This window comes from Pan troglodytes, chromosome 18 (assembly GCF_028858775.2).
Source record: "Pan troglodytes isolate AG18354 chromosome 18, NHGRI_mPanTro3-v2.0_pri, whole genome shotgun sequence".
NCBI classification, from domain to species: domain Eukaryota; kingdom Metazoa; phylum Chordata; class Mammalia; order Primates; family Hominidae; genus Pan; species Pan troglodytes.
Window position 1 is genome coordinate 61187733 of NC_072416.2, and position 23288 is coordinate 61211020.

General features: G+C 36.6%; 1 long non-coding RNA gene and 1 pseudogene across 1 annotated transcript in view; both read right to left on the reverse strand.

Moving 5' to 3' along the window:
- LOC134808817 (uncharacterized) overlaps positions 1–23288 on the reverse strand; it is a 469178-nt gene that overhangs the window by 33041 nt on the left and 412849 nt on the right. The gene's annotated exons all lie outside the window — the stretch shown is intronic.
- LOC100613740 (NEDD8-conjugating enzyme UBE2F-like) lies at positions 970–1614 on the reverse strand (annotated as a pseudogene).

Consider the following 23288-nt stretch of genomic DNA (forward strand, 5'->3'; position numbering starts at 1 on the left):
TCTCGATCTCCTGACCTCATAATCTGCCCGTCTCGGCCTCCCAAAGTGCTGGGATTACAGGCATGAGCCACCGCACCAGGCCGAGAAATAGCAGTTTTAATGTAACTCAATTTGTGATGAAGGTGGGACCCTTTATTATTTATTAATTCATCTATATAAATAAATATAGATGGCACTCAGGCTATATTGCTGAGTGAAGTCATGGAAAGATAAATTAATAAATAATGAAGGATTGGATAAGTGATGTCAAAATGTTGCACTACTAATTCTTCAAAAAATTCTCTCTATATTAATATATATACATACTACATAGACATATATACACATATATACACACACTTGTATATGTATGTATGTATGCCTACACATTTACATATGGTCACTCTTGAAATATAAATATAATTTTAAATTTACTTATGGTAAAATCACTGTTGTTTGGTTTATGATTCTGTAAATTCAAACGTATGTATACATTTTATCACCATCACCAGAAACAGAACAGCATACAGAACAATTCCATAACCCCCAAAATTTATTTTGTGCAGCTCCACAGCAAACACTACTCCAACTTCTAACTCAGGCAACCAGTGATCTATTCTCCATCTCTGTAACTTCATCTTTTCCAGAATGTAATATATTTGGAATCAGATAATATGTAACAGTTGAAACAGGTTTCTTTCACTTAGTGTAATGCATTTGAGACTGATTCAAGTGTTGTGTTTATGGATAGTCTGTTCCTTTTGATGCTAGGTAGTATTTCATTATACCACAATTGGTTTATTTACTTATATTATTTTTTAAAGAAGCCCAAACACATTTTCTTGCTGTATTTGTGTTTAATTCTCCATCGATAATGAGCAATCATGAGGATGGCCTTCTGCAGGACAACATAGTCACAGGACTGAGGCGATTCATCGGCACTGAGAAGGAGTATGAGGATCACAGAGTGGGGGGCTGCCTCTTGCTGTTTCATGTTAGAGACAAACTATAACACAGTCCATGGGCCTGCAATCTTCCCCTTTTATTATCTGGTAAACGATGTAGTCTTCCACTTAATTCCGGAAGTCCTAGTTGTCCCGCAAGTGATGTTCTGCAGCTTCAATATTCAGTGGATCATCAAAATTCACAAGATCAGTAAAGAAAGAGTTTAATCCCCAAACAATTACCTTTATGGGATGTTCTCGTGGGATCCCAGCCAGTGTAGTCAATTGAATGTTCTCTCGGTAAACTCAGATATACTTCTCCTGTCTCTGTAATGTTGTGGTGCCACATCCTGCTCAGGCATTTCACTTTGGGAGGCGCCATGATGTACGCATGGGAACCTCAGTTCAAATGGAAATTTTCCACCCTGTAACCCCCTCATCTGGTTACAGTTAGCTGAAAACAATGAGGCTGGTTTGGATCAAGAAAAGACACTTTACATGTAGAGGGTAAATTAGCTTCAAGCAACTTGTCTCTCACAGAAACCCTCCAAGTGGAGTCGGACACTGTGGCTGCCGTTGGGACCCTTTGAACAACAGTTTTTGTTGTTGTTTGTTTTCCATGTTTTGGTGACCAGGATAATGCTTCCATAAACATCCATGTGCAGATTATTGTTTGAATACGAATGGACATTTCTCTAGAGTAAACACCTAGAAGTGGGTTGCTGAGTCCTGTGGTCAGTGTAAGCTTTTTTTTTTTTTTGAGATGGAGTCTCACTCTGTCGCCCAGGCTGCAGTGCAGTGGCACAATCTCGGCTCACTGCAAGCTCTGCCTCCCAGGTTCACACCATTTTCCTGTCTCAGCCTCCCTAGTAGCTGGGAGTACAGGCGCCCGCCACCACTCCTGGCTAATTTTTGTATTTTTAGTAGAGACGGGGTTTCACCACAATTGGCCAGGCTGGTCTTGAACTTCTGACCTTGTGATCTGCCCACCTTGGCCTCCCAAAGTGCTGGGATTACAGGTGTGAGCCACTGCGCCTGGCCCAGTGTATGCTTTTTAATAAGAAAATACCTGCCGGTTGCGCAGTGGCTCATGCCTGTAATCCCGGCACTTTGGGAGGCCGAGGTGCGTGGTTATGAGGTCAGGAGATTGAGACCAACCTGGCTAACACGGTGAAACCCTGTCTCTACTAAAAATGCAAAAAAATTAGCCAGGTGTGGTGGCATGCACCTGTAGTCCCAGCTACTTGGGAGGCTGAGGCAGGAGAATCGCTTGAACCAGGAGGCAGATGTTGCAGTGAGCCGAGATAGGCCATTGCACTCCAACCTGGGCAACAGAGGGAGACTCCATCTCCAAAAAAAAAAAAAAAAAAAAAAAAAAAATTATATATACCAGACGGTTTTCCAGAGGGACTGAAACATTTTGCATTCTCACCATCAATTTTATCAATTTTTAAGAGTTCCAATTACTCTCTATCCTTGACAGCACTTAGTATTGTCATATTGTTATCTTTTAAATTTATTTTAGCAATTCTAATAGGTGTGTATTTCTATGTCATTCTTGTTTTAATTTGCATTTCCTTAATGACTCATTGGTGTTGAACATTTTTTCATGCACATATTTTGCTACCACTATATTCTTTGCAGTGCAATGTCTGTTCACATATTTTGCCCGTTAAAGTTGGGAGGTTATTTGTTTTCATGTTTGTTTTCTCATTTGTTTTCTCTTTATGTTTCCCGAATACAAGTTTTTTGTTAGGTATGTGACTTGAACCTTTTTTTTTTCAGTTTGTGGCTTATCTGTTCATGTTTCAACAGTGTCTTTCACAAAACAAACTTTTAAGGTTTTATGAAGTTCAATTAGCTTTCATTAATCATGATTTTGGTTTCTTTAATAACATTTTGTCTAATTCAAGGTCCCCCCAATTTTTTTAATGTTTTCATCTCAAAATTTATTTTTGAAATAGATTTATCCTTTACATTTAACTCCATGATCCATTTAGAGTTAATGTTTATACAAAATATAAAGTTTAAGTCAAGCTAATTTTTTGGCATATAGATATCCAATTATTTCAGAAATATTTATTGAAAAGACTATGCTTTCTCCATTGAATTGCCTTTGCAACTTTTTCAAAAATTATTTGACCATATTTATTTATATTTCTGCACTCTCCATTTAAATTTTTAAACAGTATGCAATAAAACAAAAGCTGGCTTTGCAAAGTCACTTTAAGTAAAATATTTAAAAATATATATATAAAATCCTATGTACCCATTATTTTTCCCTCTCTACATTTACTCAGATATTTACCTTCTTTTTCTTTTGTTCTTCATTCATTACCATTTCTCTTCCATTTGCATTTTTTAAAGCATGTTTATGGGTGACAAATTGTCCTAATTTTCTTTCATCTGAGATTGTGTTTCACTTTTGATCCTGAAAGATAGTTTTGCTTGATAAGAATTCTCAGTTTACTTTTAGCTTCTCCTCTCAGCACTTTAACAAATACTATTCCACTCTCTTGCCACATCCATCAATTCTGATTAGAAACCTGCAGGTATTTGAATTATTTCTCCCTCTATGCAATGTGTGGTTTTTCTCTGGCTGCTTTTAAGACTTATCCTTTATCTTTGGTTTTCAAGAGTTTCACTATAGTGCCCCAGAATGGTTTGATTTCTGCTTATTCTGCTTGGAGTTGGCTGAGTGTTTTGGATCTGTAAATTTATGTCTTTTATTAAATTTGTAAGGCAGTCAACCATTGTTTATTTAAATATTTTTTCAGTATCTATGCCTTTTTATCTTTGCTATTAGTCCCTAATGACACAAATGTTAGCATTTCTGATACTGTCACACAGAGATTGCTAAAATTATTTTTATTTTGTTTTAATCTTTTTTCTCTCTGATGTTCAAACATTATAATCTCTATTGATCTATTTTCATGTCTAGTGATCTTTTCTTATGTTACATCTACCCTATTATTGAGCTCTTTCGGTAATTAAAAAATTTCTCTTATTGAGTTTTTTGGTTCCAAAATTTTTATTTTAAAGACTCTATTTGTTTTCCAAATTTTCTGTATTTTTATTCATTTGAAGTCTATGATTCTTTCATGGAACATAATCATAACAGATGCTTTAAAGTTGTTATGAGACTCTGCATCTTATTACAGCTTTGTAGACAGCTACTTTCTTCTTTAAAAAACAGTCAAACTACTTTAAGACCACAAATTCTGAACCATCTTTTTTCAGAACCATAGTTTTAATAAGCTTAATTTTCAAAGCCTTTGCTGCATAATTCTGGTACATTCAGTGTGTGAAAGATCTAAGGTTCATTATGGATTTGGAAGTGATCCAGACTTATATGTAGTCTTAACCTTTGTATTGTTAATTCTGATCAGTTCCACACATGTGATCAGTTCAAAGTACAGCCCCAAATCTTATGTGTACATAAATTCAAAGTGTCTCTTTTTTCCCACACCCTGTAATCTCCATGCTGTTGAATTTCCAGTAGCCCCTGTTCTGCTGTTGCAGATACTAAACCTGAAGTTTTAGGGCACCCATTCTATTGCACACATCCTATGACCGGGTTAATGTTGGTGTAAAACAGCAAGATAAAAGAGTCTGCAAAGCTGCTGCTGTTGCCACTGCCACCTCCACCTCTTTTGCCTCTGCTGCTTCCATCATAAGCATCCAGTTTGTTTCTGGAATTTGTCTAGCATGATGCTAGAAGAATCGAAAAAGCTTCATCCCTTAACCCCCCACACCAAGATCTCATCCTTTTGTCTAGACAAAGTGTGTGTGTTTTTTTTCTTCTTAGAACTCCTTCTATCTATATCCATCAGCAATTCTGAGATAAGGTATTCTAATCAAGAAGATACTGAAGAAAAAATGAGCAAAAAAAAAAAAAAAAAAAAAACAACCAAACAAAAAAAAAAAAACACACACACACAGCAAATCAAGACAGGAGCAAAAAGCGAAACAAAACAAAACAAAAAACCACAAATGGAAATTTACCACTATATGGTCATTTGAAGGAGGTGGCGGCGATTTCCCTACTCTATGTGCCAGCTCTTACCTACTGCTCAGAGCCCTCTGATAGACATTTTACTTTTTTTTTTCCAGTATTCTTGGTAGTAATCAGTTAGCAAGATGAGCTAGATGTGCGTATTCCATCTTAACTGGAACTGGAAATTTCCTGCACCAACAATTTTTAAGAATCTCAGAGTCCAGTGGGCCATTATTATTGACATGAGAGACATATATTTAAGAGAGGTGAGAAGAACACATTATTTTCAACATTTTGAAAAAGAATATTCTGTATTGCTAATTAGAACTCTATAATATGATTACTGGAAAGAAAATGGAAAGTCATTTACTTAGAGATGGCATGTAAAGACTCCTTGCTAGTGAAGGATAAAAAATGAAATGAGAAGAGGAGAGAGAGAGAGAGAAAGAAAGAGACAGGGACAGAGAAAGAGATACTATTCTATATATGAATTTCCAGAAGTTAGTAAAAAATATTTCTCACCTATTTATTTTTATAAGTAACATTTTCCTTGGTATAACATATTTTATGTTCAAGAAACTTATATGTGTTTGTGAGTGTGTATCTTAATTGTTTGAACTGTAGAAAAGCAAATGTTGAATAATTGATCTAGGTGTGTAACCCAGAAAGACTAAGATGTCAGCACAACATAATAACCACATACTTGGACAAATAAATTATAAGTGTTATGGCTAAATAGAAAATTATGATCCAAGGTTTTCATAAGCCACTGTTGACTCAGAAGATGGTGGATAAGATGAGATAAGGGTTAGAAAGCATTGTCACAGGGAATCCAAAGGAAAACAGTTCTTGTGTCAGTCTAGTCAGGGAGAAAGTTATTGTCATGTTAAATAAACACAAATGCCTCTAAAAGCAAAGAGTCCCAGGATCCCATACTTAGGATCTGTTAGAGAGAATGTAGGCATCTGAACTGTATATGCAAGGACTGAGCCTAGGGAATGAGAGGACGTTCAATTGATTAGAGCAGTAGGATGCTTTCATTTCCATTCTAGGCTGAATACTTTGACAAAAGTGTGAAGATAAACCCATTTGCAACTGTCATTACTGGAAGGAGAATAAGCAGGTAGGATCTATGGGAATAACCTAACAGAAGGGAAAATAGCTTCACAGAAGTGGAAGAACCATTTTCTGAAGCCATTTCTATGATTATAAAAGCTGAGCAGAATTTTCATAGATGTTTAGGCATCCTTAGAATGGATAGGGCATGGTATTTTGTTGTAGGCATGTCACTGGGGTGGTTATAAAGAGGGAGGAATTACGGATGCATTTCAGGTTTCCAGTCTGTGAATGTAGCAGATATTGGGACAAGAGAGGAAGTCAGGCAGTAAGAAAGCCAAAAAGTACACAAAAGAGAAAGAGAATGGGAGAGAGGGAGGGAGGGAGGGGGAGAGGGGGAGAGAGAGAGAGAGAGAGAGAGAGAGAGAGAGAGAAATGGTGGGATAAAAAAAAGGGAAAGATTGTGATGTTTTTAAATGGATATTTTAAGATCTGTAAATCACAAAATTTGTGATGTCTAATAAGTAGTTGGAATTGCAGGACTAGAATTCCTACCTTGGATCCTGGGAGATTGGCTCCAGAACCAGGAGTTTACAGTTAGAGAAGGATCATATTTTAGAAATGTGGGTTAGAGGAATTGCTCTGGGAGCACGGAAATTATTATCCCCAAATTGTGGTAACAGCATATTTCTCCATTAACCTGGTTTCTTGAAATACTAGAGTTGGATAGCCCTGGGGATGCTTTATTTGTAAGTGCTAGGGAGAGATAAAGAGAGTTGGGTGGTATGAATCTCATTAGGGGTGTTATTGATTATAAAAAATTATCTATTTTTGCTCATACTGCACAGGCCATATATCTCATTCAAAAAATAGAAACATTCTAAAGCAGTTGAAATTATTTCTAGTGGACTATTATTAATTAATGTTATATCTACAGCTAAGGATGCAAGTCAGAATAATTTTGATAATGTTTTTATGAAAAAAATTTTTCGAAAAGTTTGAGGAGACACTTATATATAATGGAGAAGATATATATAATGAGAAAAAAACATTTGTTTTTAGTCTTTTATCTGACTATTTTACTTGTATCAACTTTAATTACAATTTATATCATTTCTACACAAAACCTTGGATTTGAGCTCTTATCTGGGCAAATTAGATATACTGTTAAAGTTTGAACCATGAAAGCACACTGAATCATTTCTCCCCAAATGATGCAGATGCTTAATTAATCTTGAATTCAATACTATATGTAAACTGGGTCCATTTCAAATCTAATACATGTGTTAAGTAAAGTCCATTTTCACCACTATATCAGAATACTTCTTCTCTATTTTGGAAATAAAGTTGGATAGAGAACAGAAAATTGTCTACAAATGAGCCTATTCTTGACAAACTTCTAGTGAAAGGATGTAAGATAAGTCTTTATTTAATATTTGAGCTGAATCTAGTATATGAATGTCAAGCCGTTTATTGCTGCTGGAGGATTTTCTTTAAAAAAAATCATGTTTAGCAGGAAGCAATGTGACAATTTCCACTATAAGCTTAGGGAAATAATGAGTAATTTAAGGCACAGAATCGTTTTATTATCTCTGAAGCCCCATGACTTTAGACTCCTTGGTTTGAAGCAATGAAAGGAAATATAGAGAGAATTAATACTATCAGCTGGTGCTTGAGGAGCTCAATGATGATCAACTATGCAGTAATAAAAATGTAATTGATTATCTTTTAGTCTGAAAAGAGAAGTGACTATACTATCTAGTACTGTATATATTTTGATTAATTTTTTTATTATCTTTATATTTTGATTAATTCTTTAGAGAAAATACTGTTACTATATATATTACACACATAATAGTAATAATATAAATGTATTAGCTATTGACATAACACCTATTTAATAGGATACACATTAAGAACTAATAGAAAGTTACAGAATAATGAATGAAAAGTACACACACACACACACACACACTCCTGGGATATAGGAAAATTACACTTTAGAATTCAAGAGACCTGGGTTTGAATGACATATCTGCTGTTGAGTTTGGGCAATACATTCCCTCTTTGGGCTTAGTTTCCTCATTTTAAAAAGTAACATGACAGTCCCCATCATATGATGTTGATGTGAAGAACAAATAAAATAAAATTTAAAGTATTTACCAGAATGCCTGGCACATAGACAACATCGATATACAGTCCTAGTTTTTGCTACCATTACTGTGTTGCTTTGATTGTTGTTATCAGAAGAAGACTTCTGTTGATGTTAGTAATCTTTGTTGAGTAATGAATGTGAGAACTTAACAGATGTGGCTGTATGGGTCCTAATTGGTTGAATCCAGCAAACGGCACGTCTTTGTCATCCCAACTGGTATAGTGTCATGTCACAGACTTCCACTGTTACCAGGTCATGGTGGGGGCAGTGATCAGGGGGATGAGTAAGTAGCAGGTTCTTGAATGTTGCTACCTGAAACGGGACTAGATCAATAAAACAAGTGGGCAGTGTGTCTCTCTTTAGCCCTATCCTTCTCCACAACCAAAAGAGAAATAAGAGTTACAATAAAATGTCTTGCAGATGGCCTTGACGATAACTGACATCTTAAAAATACCATTCTCGATGTCAGCTTGATAGAGATTCATAAGATGTGTTGGGGAAGAAGAAATGGGTTTTTGAAGCGTGAAACACACTTCTATGAGCATGCCGCTTTGCTCAGATGAACGGAAGTAGGAATGGTGGTTAATAATTAATCTGTTCCTTGTGAATTCCAGAATGAATTCTGACTGACTTAAGTGCGAAACAGAACAGAGCTAGGCAGAAGAAAAAAAAAAGGAAAAAATGAAGAAAACAATATGAGACTGTGGAGGATATATATCACCATCCCCATGCCTGAAACCTCCTCAGATTTGGGCTATTTTTGACTGGGTAAGGGGTAGGGAATAAAAAGAGGGGTGTCATATCATTACTTTGAGTGAGCTCATTTCTGAAGCTGGCTGAAGCATTTTATGACCTATTGCTGTGCCACACCTCCATCTGTACTTCTCGTCTCTCGTTCATCCAATTAGAGATGGAAATTTACTGCAATACAACAGCAATGAGAAGGTGGTAAGTGGACAGGTGGCTATATATTCTATTTGATGGTGCCAAAGTGATTGGAGGAAGGAGAGAGAAAGACAAGAGCATGGGAGCAGAGCACAAGAGAAATTATATATTACTGGGGAATGCTTAGCACATAATGGCTCCATCCAAACCTCGGCACTAAGGGACAATCAAACTCTAGCGTGGCTTTTAGAAGCATAAAGCCTTGTTCCTAGGATGACCGCAGCTCCCCATTAAAATACTTGAGAAAACTCAGTGTTGCCAGGAGAATTTACTGTTTGTTCTAGCCAACACCTTCCCGTACTTGGAGAACTTACCTAAAAAGGGCATACACGTGTGAACCCATCCTCTTCCCTTTGAGAAAAAATATGTAACTTCTACAATTCAGGAGTGTCTTTCTCAAGGACCTGAAAGCCATTTTTTTGAAATGTAACTATCTGAAAGGAGAGAGCCTCCTTCAGTTTCTGTGGATGGATGAAATCCTAACTTTGATGACTACCAGGTAGCAGACACAGCTGATCTAATGACATTAGCCCTCACCAATCTTTTGTAAGTTTTTCACTTGACCCCACTTGCCTCCCCTCAATAGCCCTTCATCCTCCCTCTAAAATGCCCAGTTGCCTCTGCTCAAATAGGAAGCAAGCTCTTTCCCCTATTGTTAATAGTTGCTGAATAAAATTTGTTTTAACTGCTTTAACTAATGTCCAGCTCTATTTTTCACAGACAATCACATGATTTTATTTCATTCTATCTTATGTTACTTCTATCAAGGGAAAAAATTTAGACTACTTCTAATTTTCCAGCAGTATATTTGCCTCCACATCTTCAAGGATTCATTCCATGATCATATACTATTATAAGATATGTTAAATATCTTGAGGTCTTAGCATATGAATAGAAGGCCTGTCTAGCTCATGGCTGACATTAATATTCTAATAGTATCTTCCCAAATGATAACAGGGAATGAAAAAGAAAAATCTAAGCTCTATCTATTGGCAACATGGCTTGGATCAACCTTTTCTTGCCCAAATGTTTCAAGAGAAAAAGAGACTTGGAGATAAGTTCCTGAGACATGAAAGATGGAAATTGTTACATTGAAAAACAAAACCAAAAGAAGAGAGACAAAAAAAACTTTAAAAATACTTGTTTAAAAAACCAAATAACATTTTAAAATTTGTCTTCCAAATGACTATATATAGTAAGCAAATTAATTTATAAAAATTTTATGACCATCTTAAGACAAATTTGCTAATTTTAGTATATACAATATACTAAAACTTAAAGAAGTATATACATAAGGAATTTAAAGCATGGTGCATTTGTATGGTCAAATATTCTTCAACCAATAAAATTGTGCTATTTTCTTTTTTTAATTGAGACAGAGTTTCTCTCTTGTCGCCCAGGCTGGTGTGCAATGGTGGGATCTCGGCTCTCTGCAACCTCCGCCTCCCAAGTTCAAGAGATTCTCCTGCCTCAGCCTCCCAAGTAGCTGGGATTACAGGCACCTGCCACCAAGCCCAGCTAATTTTTGTATTTTTAGTAGAGACAGGGTTTCACCATGTTGGCCAGGCTGGTCTCAAACTCTTGGCCTCAGGTGATCCACCCACCTCGGCCTCCCAAAGTGCTGGGATTACAGGTGTAAGCCACCGTGCCCAGCCCAAAATTGTGCTATTAAAGGGCATTTGATACCATAGGAAAATAACATGAAAATCTCAGAACCAGAACACACATTTTTATATATAGTATGACCCTAAGGTAATAGTATATTAACTCACTTGTATACAAACACACTCATTAATTATATATGCATACACGTAGACAGTCCAATAGCAGTATATGATTTCCAAAATTCAGTAGGTCATTTATTCTGAATAATGAGATTATAGACAATATCATTTTCTTTTTCATACCTTTTGTCATTTGCCTAATTCCTTCGAGTCAGCATAGACTATTTTATAATTAGAAAAAAAGTACATAAATATAAACATTATATGTAGCATCATGAGATGTGACAGCCATAAGAAATCATTAAAGTGTGTGAAACACTTGGAAGTAAAGCATAATGCTCAAAAATAAAGTGTGTTGTTACAGAATTATATTGCTATAGCGAGCTACTTTAGAATGACAGTGATCTTATTTATCTTTCTGGCCCATCAAACAAGCTTGACAAATATATGATGACTAAATGAGCATCTATGAATTTTCTAGAAAATGTATATTTGAATATTCTTTATTTAATTAGACACAGAAGCTTATTATCCATTTTACCAAAATTTAAATAAAAATTGCCTGCTTTTACAGAAAAGAAAAATTGAAGTCTGGATAAATTTTCAGAGAAATTTAGTGGGAAAGATGGAGTAGATTATTCCAACTTCATATCCGATGGTGTCCCCATTTTCTTAAAACGTTTTACTTAATAAGCCTTTACTGAGAATTTGCTTTGTGCAAAGTTTTAAATGAGACAATAGTGCCAGGCTGAAACGTACCCTAGACTTTAGAGCTGTCTTTCACAAGAATGCAAATGCTGGGGTTGGCTGGAGAATATGTGCTTTTGGAAGAGATATGGTTGGTACTAGGAAAGGAAGGTGGGACGAGAGTCAACTCACATATACCCCCAGCTATTTCAACATTTCTCGTGTAGATGAGCATGCTGTGACATAGGAAACAACATCAACATCATCTCTATATTCTTTACAAGCATAAAGGTAGGCACTGAATTTTGAGAAAAGGATTTGTTCTTTCTAATTTCCAAACCGAATGTGGGTCATTCTTGAAGACAATGAAATAAACTGTGCACATTCATTCATATAGCTCCATTGATGAAATCAAGAGACAATGACATTGAATTCTCCAATTCAAAAAGCTCCCAAGATGAGCAGTAAAGCAAATTACTAAGTGCTCTTAGTTTATCTAAGCCCAAATTTTATGGTGGCAGATGTTAATTCATCTCTGCCTAAGAGAAACCTCTAACAAAAACACAAACTATGTCAACTGCAAAATGCTTTTCTCAAAGGTCATGCCACAACTAGAGGGCTCTCAAAAGTGTTTTAAAGTATTCTTTGCTGGAGAGAGTTGATTTAATCACCTGTAGCCTGTCCTCTGGGGATAATTTGAATTTGATAGCACTCTGCAAAGACATGTTTTCAGGAAAGAAAATTCTGAAGATACTTTCTGTAAAAAGCCTAACACAAACAATGCAAACTTTTATAGACCCTCAATTTATTTTCATATAGTATGAAAAGCACAAGATTTATTGCTTTGTTCTTGTTTGTTTATTTAATAAATATGTCTTGTTTTCTCCAGCAATGCTACCAGGAGCCAAAATGACTCAAGTGCAAGAAATATTTCAAAGCTAAGAATAAGAAGAAGCAATAAAGAATTGAGCTTAATTGTTGTCACAAATCTAATCTGACTGTTCTCATAATGCTTTCTTCCCTGGGTGCCTCTGCTTTAGAACTTTGTGTCAAGTAAGCAACAATTAACACAGACTTAAGAGTGCAGCTTATATATTGAAAATGACGCTTTCACTTTTTGCAGGGGCTTAGGAATATATATATATATATGTTATGATTTTCAACAATAACCAGGTATTATCATCTGGGATGAGCCAATTTGAAAGTCGATGTTTTTCTGTTAAGGTTTTAATCATTATAATTTGAACCAAGATCATGACACTGGAGGGGGAAAAGGAAGTGATTTCTTTACTATTTGACTTTCAGAAATAGCTCAAATGACTGTTTTAATTAGCTTTCAAGGAAGGGCCTGGAAGTAGCTGGAGGAAAGTAGATTGGGTAGATTTTCCCCAAGGAACTTAAATACTAGCATTTACTAAAGTGTATTATGCAGAATACTACATCCTTGAAATATGATTAATTGAAAAACAATGAGATTCTGTGATCAACTATATTTAGAAAAATATGCATTTAAATAAAATTTTATCTTACTGTACATTTCTCATAATATTTTTTTTCCTAGCTACATGGGCATTATCAATTTCCAAGAATAGTATAAAATAAACAATTTTCCAAACTTGATTGGTCCCACAATACTTTTTTTTTGCTAAACATTTAATGGAGAAGAGTCTTTCATTGTCATGCCTAGGTAAGAACATTATTTTAATCCAGGCATCTTCCACACATGTGATTGACACAAACTTTTTTTCTTTTTGAAGGGAGCAAGAGTGGGAAGTAGGTGAACTAAGTTATTTAGAATACAGAATTGTTAGAATTTTAAGCCATTTGTCTGATGGAATAAATTGTTTCTGTGTTTTTCTAAGGAGTCAGGCATTATGGTAAGAATTCTCCAATATATGAGATAAGTTCATTCTATCTACATAGTTAAGGAAAATGAGACTCATGAAATTAAAGTAATTTACATAGAATTGTGACAAATCTGGGAATTGGACTTAATTCTGATGCGTCAACCCTCCCTATCACCCAGCACAGATGATAAATATTGTTGGCGGCTGTGTGAATGATACTTAGACCTTGTCTCAGACCAAAGCCAAAATTGATTCCAACAGAGCAAACTGAGTCAGTCAGACCATCATCACTTTGCTATGAAGAGTAATGACTCATATACGGACTTCAGAAGACAGATTAAAAATATGTTTCCAATCCATTGCTTTCCCTGCATGATTTAAGATTTTATAAACCATTGAGGTAGAAGGTAGGACAAAGCTTGTCATGCTTGTATACAAGAATCAGACACTCTCCTCAAGATTTTTATTTAGAGTATAGTGATTTGTATGTTTAATTAACTTCCCAGGGAACACTCTTTTAGGTAATCCTTGAGCTATGTTTTAGGAAGCTCTGATGCGAAGAATATAAAACATAGCCAGCTATTGCTAATCTAGAAAATATAAGTGTCTAGCGAAGATCAGTATGTTAATTATTCCACAGTACAAAAAAATTGTTGGACATGTAAGTAAAGGAGATGAAAGTCCGAATTTATTAGATCTTCCCACTGTTTTAAAAAGGCTCTGTATCTGACTCTGTTTTAAAAGCTAGCTTGGATTAGGGAAACATAATCTACTACCTATTGCTTCTGATTTAATAATTCATTCTTTAAAGACCTTGCCCTTAGGCTTGTGCTTATTTTTATATCCATGTTCAATTCATACTTACAAATATTTAGGTGGCTAGTAGATTGGCTCAAAGTGGAGTACAAAAGGAAGTCATATACTAGTCCTGCATTCCAACATCATAGGCTGTCATTAGAAATGGGAGGGTAGGCTGGGCATGATGGCTCACGCCTGTAATCCCAGCACTTTGGGAGGCCAAGGCGGGCAGATCATGAGGTCAGGAGATCAAGACCATCCTAGGCTAACACGGTGAAACCCCGTCTCTACTGAAAAAATACAAAGAAATTAGCTGGGTGTGGTGGCGGATGCCTGCAGTTCCAACTACTCGGGAGGCTGAGGCAGGAGAATGGCGTGAACCTGGGAGGCGGTGCTTGCAGTGAGCCAAGGTCGTGCCACTGCACTCCAGCCTCGGTGACAGAGCGAGACTCCATCTCAAAAAAAAAAAAAAAAAAAAAAAAAGGTAAATCACGTAAGAAAATAAAGAATGAAATTTTGTTTTCTAGAACAGCAGTTGCATTGGTCTGATTACAGGTTTTTCTTTTCATCGTTTAAAAAATTGCTCTGCTTCTTACTTCAAGAAGCAGAAGAGGGCTGTACACTGGACACAAAATGTTGAGGTTTTGTACATTTAAATAGCCGGGGATATTCTAAATTAGCCCAGCTCTACACAATCCAGAATTTTTAGATATTGTAACTATTGTATCAGGCAGAACTTGAAATAACAAAATTTTAAAACAGTAAGAAGAAGGTGGTAGAGAAACAAGAGGTGTGGAGGTATGGGAAGGTGTGCAAAGAACAGAGAGAAATGAGGTGAAAGTGTCAGGAGACAGAGGCAGGGGGGAGAGAGAAGACAGATCAAGCATGAGAGTGAAAGAAAAGGGAAAAGAGCAAAGAACAGGAAAGAGGGAAGAACAAGGAGAACGCATTCTGCCTGTGCCTCTAGTTTTCCTGCTGCAGGGATCATCCTAGGGGAGAGAAACACCAGCATGGACATTCAAGTTTTGCTCTCCTTCTTTCCAAGGACCATCCAGCAGAAATTAACCATAGGAAGCGAGATATAAATAGAGTTATATGAAGATAATGTTAGATATTCAGATAAACCAAAAAGAAAAAAAAAAGAATACATTGGCATTCAAAGAAAGGCAAAAAGAACGGAAGTGAAAGAGTTGACTAAGTTAAGACCCCACCAGCAGGAAGCAGAAGGCTCCATCCAGGGCTGATATCAGATGTCATGTTGCTAGGTGAACAGGTGAACATCAGGTAAGGAGGAGCAGATGTCCAGAACAAAGATGACATCCACATTGAGGGTATGAGCAGTGTGAGGACTAAAACTAGGAGACAAAGAACACAGCAGTGCAATTGAAGGGGAAAAGATCACAGGATGGTTATTGCAAAACCAGGAAACTTCAGGCATGTGACCCCTTCCTGAAATTTACCATCTATTGGCAAACACATGTGTAGCTAATATTTATATATGCATTTGTTCATTGTTTAATAAGCATATTTCCACCAGCCATGGAAGTATTGTTCATCTTAGGAAACCTATACGAACAGAAAAAAAGGGTAAACCAGTTTATGAATTCCAAAGGTCCAGGTCCAAGTACAAGTACTGAGACTTAAATGTGGACTTCTCAATTGAGGAAATACCAGTTTTTTATTTATCCACTGAACTTATACTGTTTCAATTGTTGTGTTATTCTACTGACCTCTTTTTTCCCCAGCTGTTTTCTATTTATCTGAACAAACAAAGAAATAGTAGCAGAAAGTCACTGGGGGAAAGTAAAACATTCTTGAATAGACCAAGAAGAGCCCCGGTTTAGGAATAAAGTAAAGTAGTCCTCTTCAGCACACATCATACAGACAGCTCTCGTATTTGGTGTCTTGCAGAGAGACAGATAATATCACAGCGTGCCACAGAGACAAAGAACTAAAGGACCAAAACAGAGCCCTCAGAAAGGAGTTGTGGTATTGATTTTTTTTATTAAATCACATTTCTCTGAAAATGGAGAATTTAAGTTTCTAAGAGAAAAGATGCCTTTGGCTTTATGCCTCCCTGATTTCCAAACTCTACGAAAAAACTAGGGAATATGATAAATATTTCAAAGAAAATCTATGCAGATATGCAACCTAGTGCTGGCAAAGGGACTAGAATCAACTTTTCTTGATTTCAAGTCTGATACTTTTTATGTTTTTAAGGACACATTAAAATAATTTGTGGGCAAAATTATTTCCATGGGTAAAATAATTATTCTTCTCCCATCACATCTTCCCTTTGGATAGTTTCTGAGAAGTCCTGTGGGATGGAGCAGTATTTGGCAAAATTTTACAAGAGGAAGTATAAACCAGAACTGGAGGATCTGCCAAACTAGAATGTCTTCCTTCCCTGCCAAGCATAATGGAAATAACCACATATACAGAAAGGGTTTCAGGTAATCAGAGAGGGTTGAGCTGGGATCCTTGCCTCCTCTCCTGTCTCTACAGCAGTCTCAAAATGAACAACTGTTATAAAAAATGGACTAATTCCACTATCAGTCAGTATTTGAAGACGAGCTAGACACTGCATATCTTTTGTTTATGTCTATATAGACTGGCCAGTCCCACGAAGTAACTGGTATGGATGGTGAAATAAAATAAAATAAAACAAAAGCTATTTCTTACATTATTTATCTAGAAATAATGATGATTGTAGGCATTTCCTCCTATTTTCTCTAGGATTTATGACTAAGTTATAAAATAGGTATTATTGTCCCTCATATATGCACATACATATGTAAACCTACCTACGATACATAGACAGACAAATAGATAAATTGATTGACAAATAGATAAATAGATAAATTGATAGATATAAACAAATCATCAGAGATTATTTGACACAGCAATTTAGGACAGAGCCCGAATTGTAATCCAAGTTGCTCTATCTCCTAATACGTTTTTTCTCCCCTACACCATGACGTTTCTCTTCAGAAACATGGAGTGTTTTGCCATCTCAAAATGGTGATGTAACCTACAATCTGTGCTATATATCTTTTTCTTTTTCTTTTTTTTTTTTTCTGTTTGTTTGAGACAGAGTCTTGCTCTGTTGCCCAGGTTGGAGTACAATGGTGTGATATTGGCCTACTGCAAGCTCTTCCCTCAGGGTTCAAGTGATTAACCCACCTCAGCCTCCCGTGTAGCTGGGACCACAGTTGCACCCCACCATACCCAGCTAATTTTTATATTTGTAGTAGAGACAGGGTTTTGCCATGTTGGCCAGGCTGATCTCCAACCCCTGTCCTCAAGTGATCCACCTGCGTCAGGCTCCCAAAGTGCTGGGATTACAGGTGTGAGCCACCATGCCCAGCCTATTTTTTCTTAAATAAAAAATGTGACATCATATCCACATAAATTACCAAATATCCCTCTCATCTTTACATCATACTGTATTCCCTTCCCTGTCTTTTTTATCTTGCCATATGAATTTATTTCTAATAAAAAAGCCATGGAGATAGAAATATTAAGATTTTTTTACACATTTCACTATATATAAAAATACCGTCTATAAATCCATCCTGATATACAGACAGAAATAGAAAAAAATGATAAAATTCAATATATGAGTGTGTAATTTAGTTGGGTATGGTTGGCTGAATAATGACTCTCTGAAGATATTCATATCCTAATACCTGAACCTGTAAATTTGTTACATTATATAGAAAAAGAGACTTTACATAAATGATTATAAATTATAGATCTTAAAATGAGATTATCCTGGATTATCCAAATGGTCCCATGTCCTTAAACAATAAAAGTTCTTATAAAAGGGAAGCAGGATAACCAGAGTTAGAAAAAAAATTGGAAAAACTATATTCATATACAAAAGAATGAAATTGAAACAGTCTCTTAAATCATACATAAAAACTATCTCTCAATGAATTAAAAAGTTAAATATAACTTCTAAAATCATAAAATTCCTAGAAAAAAACACAGGAGAAAAGCTTCTTGTCAATGATTTTTCGGACATGACACCAAAAGCACAGGCAATGAAAACAAAAATAAACACATGAGACTATATCGAATGAAAAAGCTTCTGCACAGCAAAGGACAATCAACTAAATGAAAAGACAATCTATGGAATGGGAGGAAATACTTAAAAACCATATATATGATAAGGGATTAATATGCAAAATATGTAAGGAGCTCACACAACTAAGTAGCATAAATAAATAAATGACCAATTAAAAAATGGGCAAAGGACCTGAATAGACACTTTTCCAAAGAAGACATTCAAATGACCAATACTTACATGAAAAGATTCTCAATGTCACTGACCTTCAGAGAAATGCAAATGAAAACCACAATGAGATACCACCTTATACCTGTTAGAAAGGATTTTATCAAAAAGACAAGAAATTTTGCAAGGTTGTGGAGAAAGGGACCCCTCATACACTGTTGGTGAGAATGTAAATGTAAATTGGAACAAGTATTATGAGAAACAGTATGGAAGATTTTCAACAAAATTAAAAATAGAACTACTACAAGGTCCAGAAATTCCCCTTCTGGGTATATCCTTTAAAAAAATGAAATCAGGATCTCAAACAGATATCTGCATTCCCATGTTCACTGCAGCATCTTTTACAATAGCCAAGCTATGGAATCAACCCAAGTTCTTATGGATAAGCAAATGGATGAAGAAACTGTTGTATTATATGCATATAAAAGAATATTATCAAACCATAAAATAGAAGGAATAGAAGGAAATCCTGCAATTTACAACAGCATGAGTGAACCTGGAACACATTATGCTAGATAAAATAAGCTAGATACACAAAGACAAATACTGTATAATATTAGTTACATGTGGAATGTGAAAATATGGAATTTATAGAAGCAGAGTAGAGTGGTGTTTTCCAGAAGTTGGGGAGAGGGTAGGGTAAATGAGGGTGTGCTGGTCAAAGAGTACAAACTTTGGCTTATAAGATGATCAAGTTCTGGAGATCTAATGCACAGCATGGACGAAGGTGATTGATGTGTTAATTTGATTCTGATAACCATTACACAAGCCATATGTATATCGAATCATCACATTATACACATTGAATATACATAATTTTTATTTCCAAATTATTATTATTATCATTTTGAGACAGAGTTTCATTTTCACTGTCCAGGTTGGAGTGCAGTGCTGCAATATCGGCTCATTGCAACCTCTGTCTTCCGGGCTAAAGAGATCCTCCCACTCCATCCTCCCAAGTAGCTGGGACTACAGGCACACACCACCATGCCCAGCTAATTTTTGTACTTTTAGTAGAGACAGGGTTTCACCATGTTGCCCAGACTTGTCTCGAACTCCTGGCCTCAAGTTATCCACCTGCCTTAGCCTCCCAATGTGCTGGAATTACAGGCGTGAGTCACGGTACCTGGCCCAATTAAACATTTAAAAAATAAAATAATAAAATAAAATAGTTGGCTGTCCATATCTGTGAGTTCTGCATCCACAGATTCAACGAACTGCAGATCAAAAAAAGAACATTTACAGGATGTCAACCCATAGAAATGGAAGGCCTACTTTTCCCGAGGGCAGATAGCCAGACCTGAGCCTGTAGATTTTGGTAGGATTTTGGTATATGTGGCTGTTCCTGGAACCAATTCCCCCCATAACAAGGGATGACTATCAAAATGAAGATTCTAGGAGAGTGTTTTGCGGGAGAAGTGAGAAAGAAAAGATGTAAGGATGCAAGTAGAGGTCAAAGAGATGAGAAGATTTTACATAGCTGACTTTGAAGATGGAGAGAGGTATTATGAGTCAAGGAATGTAGGTAGCCTCAAGAAGCTGAGAAAGGGGCATGGCTTGGTGGCTCATGCCTGTAATCGCAGAACTTTGGGAGGCGAAGGTGGGCGGATCACTTGAAGTCAGGAGTTCGAGACCAGCCTGGCCAACATGGTGAAACCTCACCTCTACTAAAAAAGTACAAAAATTAGCTGGGTGTGGTCGCCGGCGCCTGTAATCCCAGCTACCCGGGAGGCTGAGTCTGGGGAATGGCTTGAACCCAGGAGGTGGAGGTTGCAGTGAGCTGAGACTGCGCCCCTGAGTGAAGAAGTTGAAAAAGGCTTCTCTGGACCCTCCAAAAGGATAGCAGCCCTATAGACCCAATGTACATATTTGACCACAGAGATGCAAGACAATAAATATATTTGGCTTTAAGCCACTAAGGTTGTGGTAGTCTATTACAACAGCAATAAGAAACTAACATAGGAATTCCTTTGTCACAATTGTTAAAATCTTCTCCTCTTGAAATTATCCATGTACTCTCAGTGGTTGGGAAATCTTACTTATAGATGGCTATGAACTGACTAGGAGCACTAGTATATCAAATATACTTCAATAAATCATCATTTTTATTTGAAAAGTCAAAAAGTACAAATTTGGTGAATTCTATGGTTTCCATGATTGGCAATGACTTGGAAAGAAAACTTTTTTTGTTTGTTTGTTTTTGTTTTTTGAGACAGAGCCTCACTCTGTTGCCCAGGCTGGAGTGTAGTGGAGAGATCTTGGCTCACTGCAAATTCGGCCCCCTGGATTCAAGCGATCCTCCAGCCCCAGCCTCCTAAGTAGCTGGGATTATAGGTGTACACCACCATGCCTGGTTTTTTTTTTTTTTTTTTTTGTATTTTTTTAGTAAAGATGGGGTTTCACATGTTGGCCAGGCTGGTCTGGAACTCCTGACCTCAAGTGATCTCAGACTCGCAACATGCTGGGATTACAGGCATGAGCTACCATGCCCAGTCAGAGAGAAAACTTTAAATTCTTGGTGGGAATAAAGGAAGATGGCACAATCAGCTTGGGTTGCTATTAAAAATGGCATAAACTGAGCCAGGTCCAGTGGCTCACGCCTGTAATCTCAGCACTTTGTGAGGCTGAGGTGGGCAGATCACCTGAGGTCAGGAATTTGAGACCACCCTGGCCAACATGGCAAAACCCCATCTTCACAAAAAATACAAAAATTAGCCAGGCATGGTGGCGGGTGCCTGTAATCCCAGCTACTCAGGAGGCTGAGGCAGGCGAATCACTTGAACCTGGGAGGCATAGGTTGCAGTGAGCCGAGATCGCGCCACTGCACTCCAGCCTGGGCGACAGAGCGAGACTCCGTCTCAAAAAAAAATAAATAAATAAATAAAAATAAAAATAAAAATAAAAAAAGCATAAACTGGGTGGCTTAAACATCAAGTATTGATGTCTCATAGTTATAGAGGCTGGGAAGATCAGGATCAAGGGGTGCCAGCCAGTTTGGTTCCTGCCAAAGGCCTTCTTCCTTGTTTGCAGATGAATGCCTTTTTGCTGTATATTCACATGGCTGAGAGATCATCCTGCCGAGTCTCTTATTGTAAAGGCATTAATCCCATCATGAGGACTTCACCCTTATGACCTAATTACCTCCCTAAGGCCCCATCTCCAATACCATCACATTGGAAACTATGACACAAAATTTTGGATGGATACAAACATTCAGTGCACAGCAGAAGACTTCCTTAAGAAGGTGACCCCTATTGCTCTTGGCTTTCAGATAATTTGTAGAAAGAAGTAAAGTGTGTTTATTTTTATAGTAAACAGAGACTTGGAAGTCCTTTCTAATTTCTGTTTTTTCCTCCATTTGTTATTTATTATATTTGGCTTAGGTCAATAGTCAGCATAGTATCAGACCATTCACAGATCTTTTTTTAGAAGTTTGACCCTTCTTTATATGAACCAATTTTGCCAGCATTGCTTTCCATGTTTATAGATGCACTTTAGACCCTATGAAAAGTAATTACTGGATTCATTTAATATATTCTAGATATAATTAATTTTTATGGCATGGCTTCTGAATAAATAGCTTTTGAAGTATACTGGTGTCAGTAGAAAAAAGTGTAAATGCCAGGAACTTCTCAGAAGCAGAACTATGCATTCTCTATATTCTTATCACTGCTGGCACCTGTCATATGGTCTACCCCAGAGAGAGGCACAATAAATATGTGTTCACTTCATTGATTCACTGCTTCTCTGGCTGACTGGGTGTAGGGGTGTATGTTGGATTACATACTGATTGGTAAAATAAATGGTTATAGCCAACCCACCTTTGTGCTGTTCATATGCTAATCAGCACTTTCAGTAGGGCTTCCTAATTTTTGTTTGCACATCTGTCTCCTTCAATAGACTTTGAGCATCCTATTTATATCTGTTTCTCAAGGCTATAGTCTAATTCATGACACATAAGAGGTACTAAGAAGATTAAGTTATAACAGGTACAGGTACTTAGAGAACTGAATGAAAGAATGAATGAATGAATGAACAAATGAATGAATAAACAAATGAATGAATGGATAAAGGGCAATTTAGCATTATTCAAACATGAGTTATTTTGAACAGCTACTTTAACCCATGGACATGTTTGGAATACATTGATGAATGAACAAATGTTGAATTCCTTAAAATATTTCTTCTGCAACATAATATTTATCAGAATCAGAGACTATACCTTCTGATAAGTGTCTGGAAAGAAGCTACATTCAGAGGTTGATAAGGACTGAGACTATGATACGTCACTGAGGAGGCAGGCCTTAAAAGTGCTTCAGCCTCCGTCCTTCTCTAGCAGAAAGACTATACCAGGGCAAAATAAATAAATCATTTAATAAGGAAGCACTTCTTAATTAAATTCTTTGAAATTAGTCCTAAAACATGGATAAATATATTTCAAAATACTAAAAAAAAAAAAAAAAAAAAATCACTTCCATACAGGATGGATTCAGTTCTTCCAGTTGTTATGTTTCAGAGTGGAGATAATGAAATGCAGGTATGTGTATGTGTGCTTGTGCATTTATATGTGTCACAAGAGTGGACTTGTTATACATGGGCGTTCTGCCCCATCTGGTTCTTTGACTCTAGCATTCTCTTGCTCTTCTGCCTTCCACCATGGCTGCCATTTTATTTGAATGTTAATTATTAATGGTTAGTGAATAAGGCCACTCCAAGTCCCATGACCAGCTGAGAGGTAGGCAGTAATAATAGGCATCTCTGTCTCTTCTCTTAGAGCAGTAGTTCAATATTCACTAATTCAATATTTATGGCAACTGTATAGAATTTGACAACTATGAATAATGTGAACTGACTGTATT